Source organism: Suncus etruscus, chromosome 2, assembly GCF_024139225.1.
Source record: "Suncus etruscus isolate mSunEtr1 chromosome 2, mSunEtr1.pri.cur, whole genome shotgun sequence".
In the NCBI taxonomy this organism is placed as follows: domain Eukaryota; kingdom Metazoa; phylum Chordata; class Mammalia; order Eulipotyphla; family Soricidae; genus Suncus; species Suncus etruscus.
In genome coordinates this window covers 62,880,121-62,891,577 of record NC_064849.1, presented here as the reverse complement: position 1 = coordinate 62,891,577, position 11,457 = coordinate 62,880,121, and the positions used below count along the sequence as shown (strand labels likewise).

Below are 11,457 nucleotides of genomic sequence, written 5' to 3'. Positions count from 1 at the left end.
AACTGGTCTCCAGATCCCAAAGGGAGTAATCCCTGAGCACAGAACCAACCAAATGTAAGACCTGGGTATTTCTGGGTGTGGCTCAAACAAACAGACAAAAAATAGAAACAAATTCTTTAGGATTCCTCCAAAGCACAGTTTGACATTATCAAAAACAACAGATCTAAGTTGTGACTGTCAAACTGTAATGTGCTTGTCAAGACAGCAGTGTGATGGAGTATTGAAAAACTGGTGATGAGATTCGACATTTCTAGTGGGATTAGCCTTGAAATACTATATGTTTTTAAAACTTAACTATCAATTATTTGTAAATCACAGTTCTTTATCTAAATAAAAATTTTAATTAACAATTATTTAGAATCTTGAAAGACTCAAAATTAGGTAGAATATCTGAATAGTAATTTCTCCCCAAAAATAATTACAGGGGCAGGAAAGATTGTACAACAAATAAGGATCTTGGCTTGAGATGACCAGGTGTAGCCCACAAACAAAAATTTAGGAAAAAAACATACAGATGCAGAACAGATTCATGCAAAAATATTTATCAACACTTATTATATAAGTACAAATCAAAACATGATGAGATTTTGTTAGAACACTTTTAGAACAATCTATATCAAAAAGGCTAGACAAAACATTTTGGGAAGCTATAAAGAAAATTACAATAATTTTGTATTTTTTCTCATATATTTTTGGTGGGAATGTGGATTAGTGCAGGGTCAATGAAAAATAATTGAGAAGGCCCAAAAATTAAAAACAAAAATTTTCTGATATCAAAAAATTTTACTTTTAGGTGTAAGTATGAAAATGTGAATTAAAATTTATCAGTCTTAAGATCATTTACATAACTACTAAAAATTCTTAAGAGCCATAAATAACCTTACTATCCTTTAGTACTAAAGATGTAGTATGTATACATTCAATAAAATACTGCACAATTATTTAAAAAAAAACATAAAACCTTGCCAGTTCTGACAATTTGAAAGAAATTTGAGATGATTCTGCTAAGCAAAATAAGTTAAAGAAAAACAATATGAGAGATGAGATGAGATATATAGCTCATTGAAATATAAACAAAACAAATAGAACATAAACACACCTATTATATTCTAACAAAATGGTGTTTACAGAGATTAAAAAGATGTAAAGGGGAAGAAATCTGTAGAGACATTCGTTATGATAATGGTAAATAGAATTTTGGTGGTATATGTATTTGTTGAGCTATGATGTTATACTTCTGAAACATATTGTAGGCCAATGGCACATCAATTAGTATTTTCTGGGAAATGTATGACTTTAGTTCAAGTTCTATGAATTTCAAACAACATGTCTGACAATTTTCATCAAAGAAATAAAACAATACATATCAGAACAAAAAAAGGAATTTTTTATTAGTTTGACAAAGAATAAATAATAAGATCCTTCTCAGAGTTGTCAATACTTAGCCAAAGTTTCCTATGCCTGTTAACAAAACTTCAATTCCCATAAATATATTGATGCAACTGAAAAGGTGTGAACAGATGCTTTATCTCTATATTGTGTACATAAATGTACATTCTGAGATGTAAATTGATAAAACTGTAGAAACAAATCATTTAAGATTTGTGCAGTGATTAATAATGGAAGCTAGTAATCAAATCTCCCTGCCACCAGCACATCTGTTACAGAGAGTTTCTAGTTTGCCCTATTATGCAAATGTGCAATAAAACAAATACATTACTTAATTTAGCAGCTGGTTCAAAAACATTATTTTAGGTGATTTCTTTATGTTTTGTGTACTTTGCCATAATGGTGGCTAATGTGAACTAATTCAATTGTTCATGAGATTAGAGCTTCCACATTAAAAATAGCCTTGAGGAAAGTCAGTTTTTTAGAAAGTCATTTTGACCCTTGTCACTGAGAACAAATTGCAACAAACACAAATCATCATCATCATCATTCTCACAACTTCCAGTCAAACAACTCAGGATTTAAAAGGGCAAAAATCAAAGTATTTGTTTCTTTTTAATTATTATTTTTCAGAATATCTTTTTCAGTATTCTTGAAACGAATGGGGAAAAATCCCATTACCTATCATAAAACTTGCTGATTCCTTTTAAAACTAAAGTGGTCTGAGTCAGAGGGAGAGGAATAGACACAGAATAATCACACTCATTTGTAAGACATTAAGAAAAAAATGACATTATGGCAATAATATCCAAAGACAATAGAATCAAGGGCCAAGAGGACCCAACCATAGTAGGAAGCTTGTCACAAAGAGTGTGGGAATGCAGTCAGGGCAGAGAAGGGACCACTATCACAGTATTTGGAAATGACCACTCTGGACAAGAGCTAGGTGCTAAAAGGAGATGTAGTGATATTTGCGATACTCCTTCAGTAATAATATCAAAAACTACAGAGTCTAAAAGAAAAAAGTGAAAGAAAGAGAAAGAGAAAAAGAGAGAGAGAAAGAGAGAGAGAGAATGCCACAGAAGCAGAGGCAGGCAGGGAGGAGGGCAGGGGGAGGACAAAATGAAAAACTGGGCGTGTTGGGAGTAGGAAATGTATACTGATGAAGGATGTTGTACATTGTATGACTGAACCTCAATCATGAACAACTTTGTAACTGTATCTCATGGAATCTCAATAAAATAATTTATTATAAAAATAAAGTTAGCCTTTAAAAATTATATATGCAGATCCTTAAAATTACTCTAATACTCCAAAGCACTGAACTATATTTTGTTTGCTTTTTGGGTGGTAGAGGGCAATATCTGGCAGTGATCAGGGTTTACTCCTGTTTCTATGTCTGTGCTCAAGGATTAATCCTGCAATGCTGGGTGAAGATATGTGAAACTAGGGATCTAAAGTGAGTCAATCAAACACAAGGTAAATGCCCTTTGTTTTATACCATTCTGGTCTTTGTCTACATATCTGAAAATTTTCTGCTTTAAGATAAGTTCTTATGTAATCTGTTAAAACTGATTATATATTTAGAAACATGTCTCTTAAAAGATTGAAATTAAATGAAAATACAGAAAATAGTAAATTGAATAATTTTTTGTGTTGCGTAGACAAAGTTATCAAATTTGTATTTGCTAGAGAAAATTAAGGAAGAGTAGAAGAAAAGGAAATAAAGGCGTCAACTACAATCCTTTCCACATAGTAGGGAATTAGTAGTTCCAATCAGAAATAGAGTTTAAGAAAATGGTGGCAGGAAAATACAAAGTGAAACTTATCAGAGAATTTAAGGCTGATTGAAGGCTGCTTCCATATTAGACTGCAGATAGCTGAAACGCAATTTATATTCCTAGTTTATATTCTGGTCGTCTCAGTTAATAGGCTCAGATAAAATTCTTCCTATTAAAAAAGCATAGGATAGTTTAAGAAAAAAAAACATTTTAATCAGTTGTTTACAAATAAATCCATTTTCACTAAGCAAAGAGTATACAATAAAGCAAAGGAATTAATGTATGCCTGCATGCCTTTTATAATACTGCATGCCTATTATAATAATATGTCAATACAACAGTCAAAATATGTTGAGGGGCAAAGAAGCAATAGGAAAGTGTAAATAGCACTTGTTTTGCATGAAGTTGAAGCTGGGTTCAATCCCAAATATCCCACCCACATGGTCCTCTTAGAACAACAGGAGTGATTTCTGGATGCAGACCGAATAATAACACTTGAGCATAGCAAGGTATGTTCACAAAACAAAAAACTAAAATATGTTGATAAATAAAATCACACAGCTTACAACAAATTATCTCTTTAAATCATTTTTGACCATAAGAGCATTCAAACTGGAAGTGACTGTCCAAGTCATAGAAAATTGGAAATGGAATAAAGGGCTCACTTAAAAGCATATACTCAACAACATGTGATCATATTTTCTAAATCATGTTTTCATTTCAATAGAACATGTAAAAAAAGCAAACATTGGGCTGTGTATTTAGCATTACTAAAACAATAGGCAAAAATTACAGTTTCTAAATAAAAATGTGGTTCCATTATCTCAAAGATAGCCCAAAACTCATATTTCAACATTAAACAAGAGGCATCATTTTAGATTTAGGACACTTGACTAAGGTCATAGCTTTAGAATGTGGATTGTTCAACAGGCAGACTTTTATATTGTATTCTTAAGAGTTCGTAAGGTAAATGGTAGAAATAAAATATGTGTGAATGTAGTCACACACATATAAAATATTTGCTATGCAGAAAATGATTCACATGATCATTGTGACTGACAAATCAAAATCTAAAGATGCTAATAAAAACTAAACAGAGTTTGATGGAGAGTTTTCTGTTATTCATGGAAATGAGTCTTTCTTTCAACCAGGATTTGGATAATTGGATAAACCACACACACACACACACACACACTCATGCACACACATTTTGGAGGTGATGTTTTGTAGCACAGCTGCAAAGCACATCTTTTTAAACAACTAGCAATTTTCAAATGATAATGAGATAACTAAGAATTTAACTATTTTCTGGCATTGAAGTAGGACGTCCGAAAGATGAGCTCTTATGGATACTGCAAAACAATATCCAATAGCTATGATCTTGAAATAACCAAGAATAAGTGGGCAGACTAAAATTATGTGAATGTATGATTAGTGGACATTAGTCTGCTATGAATGAAAAAGTGAAAGATTATATTCTCCAACAACATCTGTAGTCTCAATGATCTAGTTCACTGCCATAAAAGGACAAATCAATCTTGAAACCCATTCTTATGAGAAAGTGCTTCATTGGAAACAAGTAAGAAAACAGGTTAGAAGGTGGAACTAAGTCCTCAAAGAAACCATTTTTCCTTAGTTACTTCTTAGTTACCAGAAGCAATTTTTACACAGAGAAAAGAAATACATTTTGAGAAAGGATGAGATCCAGACTGATGGGTGCTACAGTGATAAAAATAAATACTGGAGGGTTGATCCCTAGACTCATTCTTATCTTATACATAAACTTAAGACAAAGATTAAAGAGTTGTGAGTACAGGGTTTTTTTACACCCTTCCCCCACCCCAGTGAGTACAGGTTTAACCTGCCTTTACCTTTAGCATTTGGAGTAGAAGATGACTGTCCCTGCCCATAAAAGTTGAATAGAACATTTCATTTCTTTTCAGGATTTCCATCCTAAGTTGAATAGAACATTTCATTTCTTTTCAGGATTTACATCCTAAAAACTTACGGAGGAGATTATAAAAAAGAAGTCAGAGGAGAAATAAAAATATGAATTATCTCAGTATTTTGTGTATTATTTAAAGAAACAAAACAAGTAAACAAACCATGGCTGGTATAACTAGACTCTGAGATTCTGACCACTCAAGTAGAGTTACTGAGGTGGGGCTGCTGTCAGGGCCATATGAACAGTGGAGAAAATGTACTTAGCACTTCAATAGAGTAATGTTATGCTACTATTGAACCCCTAAAATATTTAATTACTATACTCTTAAAACACAATTGCAGTTCAATATAAATAATTAAACATATAATGGCTATTTAAGTTATATCACATGTTATGGACATTTTAAAAAATATTCTAAATTTTTGAAGTTTTAAAAATAATATAAAGAGGGGCTGGAGTGATAGCACAGAGGTAAGACATTTGCCTTGCACGTTGTAAACCAAAAAGGAACCTGGGTTCAATCCCTGGTATCCCATATAGTTCCCAAGCCTGCCAAGAACTATTCCGGAGTGCAGAGCCAGGATTAATTCCTGAGTGCAGAGCCAAGAGTAACCCCTGAGCACTGCCGGGTGTGACCCAAAACAACAACAACACCAACAAAGTTTAAAGAAAAAAATTTAGTCATAATCGCAAAACATTTTTAAATTTTAAAATATTTATTGATCCAAGATGTTATTTCTATAGCGTGCATAATGGTTAAAAGTTTTGCATAAGTTTTAAGTAATATTGAAAGAAAAGAAAGAATATAGTTTTAATTATTAATTTAAAGTACTTTATAACTTAGTTTAACCATAAAACATTCACTACATAAAAATATAAAATACATTGATGATACCCCATCTGTTCTAAGCTAATTTTCTTACTTCAGGGCCACAGAGAGAACATAGTGGCTAATGTGCTTGCCTTGCACTCAACCAACCTGAGTTAGTTTTCTGGCACCACAAATTGTCTCCTGAGACCCACCAAGAGAATCCATGAATATAGTCAGGTGCACATCCTAAAGCTAGGCAGATATGGCTCAAGCAAATAACAATAATTTTCTTTCTTACTTCCAGTACCATATGCATTAAGTAAGTTTAGTTTTGTCTTAAGCAGAATACTCTTCTTTCTATTTGACTAAATATAGGTAAGTATTTTTCTAGGTTTACTTTCTCTTTGGTATTGAGTAAAAGGTCTATTATATGACTAAGGTAAATAAAAAGATGATGCACAAATACAAACATACATATACATACATGTGCATACTTTGGTTCTTATATCTGATGGTTATCAATTCTGTAATTTTGCTTTTCTTTGGTTTTTGGGGGGTTGGGCCACACCCTCTAATGCTCAGGGATTACTCCTGGCTATGAATTCAGAAATTGGTCCTGGCTCGGGGGATCAAAGCAAGGTCCATCCTGTGTCACCAGTGTCTAAGGCAAGTGCCCCACCACTGTGCTATCATTCCGGCCCCTACCTTGGCCTTTTATAACTTCAGTGAGAAATTATTCATAGACACATATTATAGTTTTATTAATTTGAAATGTATCAATTTAATGATGTACTATATTTTTTGATTTCTAGGATTCTTTTATCATTTTAGGCCTCCTTAATTTCTTTTAAGTCCTTGATTTGGGGGGGTTGGATTTGGGGGCACAGCAGCAGTGGTAAGTGCTAACTCCTAGTTCTGTCCTCAAAAATAACTCATTGCTGGCTAGGCTACCATATGAGATACCAGGGATCAAACCCAGGTTGACTGTGTGCAAGGTAAAAACCCTATCCATTATGTTTTCACTCCAACCCTAAGCTCTTGATTCTTATTCTCTGTAGAAATTGCTCATGGTAAAATATAAACAGTCTTTTTTGGGGGGGGGGTTTGGTTTTTGGTTTTTGGGTCACACCCAGCAGCGCTCAGGGGTTACTCCCGGACCTACATTCAGAAATCACTTCTGGCAGGCTCGAGGGACCATATGGGATGCCGGAATTCGAACCACTGATCTTCTGCATGCAAGGCAAACACTCTACCTTCATGTTATCTCTTGGGCCCAATATAAACAGTCTTTACAAGCCATCTAGTACTTTCTTTCACATCCTCCATATACCAGAATTACTTGAATCTTGAATTATAGGAGAATTCCTATAGTGCAGCTTTCACTTTTTATTTACAAAACCAAGAATTCAGCATCAGTGCTGGAGAGATTGCACTTCACATAGGACTTTTGCCTTGTACTCGGTCTACCCGGGTTTGATCCTGGCATCCCATATGGTCCCCCGAGACTGCCAGGAGTGATTTCTGAGTGCAGAGCCAGGAATAACCTCTGAGTGTCGCCCAATGTGGTCCACAAACAAACAAATAAATAAATAAATAAAAAACAAAGAAAAATAAATTCAGCATCAATAATCAATTTTCCAGGGCCAGATAAATGGCACAAGCAGTAGAAATTTTGCCTTGCATACATCTGACCTAGGACAGACCGTGGTTTAATCCCTGGTGTCCCATATGGTCCCCCAAGCCAGGAGTGATTTCTAAGCGCATAGCCTGAAGTAACGCCTGACCATCACTGGGTGTGGCCCAAAAGCAAAAATAAAAAAATCAATTTTCCTTTTTATTTATCAGATACAGCATTCCCAAATAAAACAGATAAATATGAACCTCAGGCTTAAGAAATACCCCTATCCAATTTTAAGATTTCATAAAAGCTCTTTTTGAGATATAGGCTTTGTTTGACTCCTATAGGTTTTGTTTTCTGGCATATCCTTTCAAGATTTTAGACTATACATAAGTCTATGACCAGTGTTATGTTATAACAGATTACATAATATAATAGTTTATGTACTATAACAACAAATATGAAATAACCTGTGTGGTCAACCACAATTTTATCATCTGTATAATGTGTATATTTATAATTAGCATCTAATTTGAAAAAATGCTCGAGTGTTGTTTTTATTTAAATTAGAAATAAAGCATGGGGCCGGAGAGAAGCATGAGGTAGGGCATTTGCCTTGCATGCAGAAGGACAGTGGTTTGAATCCTGGCAGCCCATTTGGTCCCGGAGCCTGCCAGGAGCCATATCTGAGCGTAGATCCAGGAGTAACCCTGAGTGTTGCCGGGTGTAACCCCAAAACAACAAACAAACAAACAAATAAAACATGGAGGATATTTATTTTAATCTGTAATGTAAACTGATGTGTCACTTCCTATTCCCTGTATAATAGTCTGATTGTCTGGAAATAAAACTATTGGGTGTCAATTAATTTAGAGAGTTAACTAATGCTACAATCATTGTTTTTGTCAGAAGAGACCTCTGTCTCTCTTCGTGTAAGAAGAAAGGGAGAATATAGCTGTGTGCAAGTCAGAGAGAAAATTCACTCTAGAACAAAATATGTTCACAGTCTGATCTCAAACTCCCAGCCTCCAAACTTCAAGAAAATTAATTTCTTTTATGCAAGTCTTCTAGTCTATGATATTTTGTTATGTCAGCTTGAATAGACTAAGATTATCCATCATCTTTATGAAATAGTAAGTCTCTAAATCCTGTATTTGTTCAATTAATATTGATGAGTTTAAATCAACAATTGGGGCTTCCTAGTAAGTATGCTCCATTTGACTCTCCCTGGATTAAGATGAACCACAGTATCAGAGCAAGTAACATTAATTTAAAAATACATACTAATTTGTATGGAACAAATAGTTCAATCATATTAATTCCAAGTGGACTATAAGATAAAGAATAATCAAGAACAGAATAAGTTTACATTGTTTGGGTGAAAAAGAAAAATGCAGTAGCAAATAGCATCTATATGAATCCAGAAGACAATCTATAGATGTCTAATAAAATAAAAAATCCAATCAATATTGCAAATGAAAAATCTTGAGGGGTGTATATTTAATACAAAGATAGGCTATAATTATTGTAGAAGAAATAAATTACCACCAGAGTCCTCTAACTAATTTGAAGGACCTTTGGCTTTTATGGGCAATAGCTAGACACAAAAATTTACTGCAGTAAAATATGTAGTATCTATTACAATCTTAAAACAAAGAAATCAGTTGGATAGCAGTGATATAACCCTGAAGCATCTTTATGAACTGTAAATAATCCAGACTCCACTGTGTATGCTAGAAAATAAAAGTTGATAATTCATAAAGGATTGTATTCTTGCCACAAAACCAAAAAGGCTTTAAAAGCAACTTTTCCTTGTATTTAAGAGGCTGGTATTAATAAAATTACTTGGCAGTTTGGCGGTTGTAAATTGTAACCTCTTGTCAGTGGCTGGGTCACAGATGTCCCCTCTTTTCTTCTTTAAACACTGATAGGGTTCAACAGTGTAAACATTGACTTCATAAATAAGTAGGGAGTCAGAGCACTAGATTCTTGACAGTTCCATAATGGAAAGAAAGCAGAGCAATTTAATAATGAAAGTGATAGAGGGGAAAGTGGGAGGGTCTAGGATCATTGTCAGCAGATGATGGAATGAATACCCTGTTTAAGCATGCCAGACACACTCATGCAAAAAAAAAAAAAGTTATGGGTCACCAGAAACTACAGGAATAATATGGTGGGTTGCTCCAGTAATTAAGAGGAAAGACATAAGTCAAGGAACAGCTCAGGATGTTGTTCTACCATGCACTGTAATTATTACCCTTTGATTCCTATTCAATAGATATTTCACATTGATAATAAGGAATAGCTTTTTCCATGCCAAAGGTTAAGAAGTAAAGTATAGGACATATTGGAAAGTAGTGCTCACTTCGGCAGCACATATGCTAAAATTGGAACTATACAGAGAAGATTAGCATGGCCCCTGAGCAAGGATGACACAGAAAGTCAGCTATTTCCTCATTCACTACTGCAAAAACTGCAACCATTAAAAACTGTAGCCATCCTGGCAAAGTTGGAAAAGCTAAAATTTATACAGAGGAGCATAAAAATAAGCTAATTTGTAGAAATTCATTTAAAGACATTATTCATTTAAAGACACCCTATGCCAGATAAATTTTACCAGTATATTCCCAAACTGGGCAGTTAGCAAATAAGGGAGAAATTTGTTAAATTCCCACACTAATAGCATTGACACACATGTGCGTACACACACTTATGCCCAATGATAATATTGAAAATAAATATATCAGTATTTATATCTGATAATATGTCACAGATATACTATGTCTCAGACTTGGCAAATGCCTATCCAAGGTCTCTTCTTACAATAGTTCTAATTTTGTATGGGTACAATGTTCCGAGTCTGAAGTAATGAAACATGACTGAAAAAGCCTATAATGTGCAACCTTTCCATTATATTAAATGTTCTTCTCAAGGACACCATAAAGCACAGTTTCTCTGTATGTTTCTGAATAAATTTTATCTTTTTATGAAATGAAACACATATGACAAGGAGTATTATTATCTGTCCTAAAACTCTCTACATAACAATATGACTACTGGCCCTGCTTCAGTCATTTGTGAGCATGAGGTAAGATGAAGAGAACAGAAGGAATGAAGAGTAAGCTATCACAGAGATGCTAACCAAACTAATATTTTTCTAAATACAGAGGGAAAAACATTTTGTTTGTTTCAACTACAGCAACACTTTCTATACTTGAGGCCAAATCATTTTTAAATGATATGTAATATATAGGTTTGCCATTTAATGGATTCATTTTCCTAGATAAAACAAGAAACATATAGCATATACTTTTACAATAGTAATGGACTTCAAATGCTAAATCTGCATAGAGACCATCTGAAAGCTACTAAGTTAGCTTGAATTATACATTTAGATTTTGGCATTGCCAGACTTCAAGATTTTTCTGTTCCTATTCTTTCATTGTCCACATATTCATTTATAGAACAGACCTTGATACTAACTATAAGGCAAAATATCTGTGCAACAGGAAAATGAATGTCAATAATTAAGAGTTTGTGTTTAAAGGACCTCACAATATAGCAAGATCATAGTCTTTGAACTTGTGGTTCAGTGATATTTTGATTTAACTAGTCTATCCTCTTGGTGATAGCCATAGTTATTTGAGCTACTTTGCCTAAAATCCAAATGCTGATTATTTCAAGGGCATCTGTCTAATCTAAAATGTATCTTTCATCTGTGCTTGGACATAAATGAATATTTCTAGAATAATTTAGAAGTTAGGATTTTCTGAACAGTCTGCCTTATACAAAGATCTCATTTTTTTTTTGCTTAAGGCTTTATCTGAATATATTTTGCAATTAAGGTAATGTGAGGAAGTTGCAATGATCTAGCATTCAGAAACCAAATGCATAATGACACATCATAGGATAC

General features: G+C 33.7%; 1 non-coding gene across 1 annotated transcript; it reads left to right on the top strand.

Annotated features, from left to right (window-relative positions):
• The first annotated feature begins 9,901 nt into the window (after positions 1–9,901).
• LOC126002228 (U6 spliceosomal RNA) lies at positions 9,902–10,007 on the top strand. Its single transcript, XR_007492990.1, has one exon. It is a non-coding gene; the product is annotated as a U6 spliceosomal RNA (small nuclear RNA).
• The last annotated feature ends 1,450 nt before the right edge of the window (positions 10,008–11,457 follow it).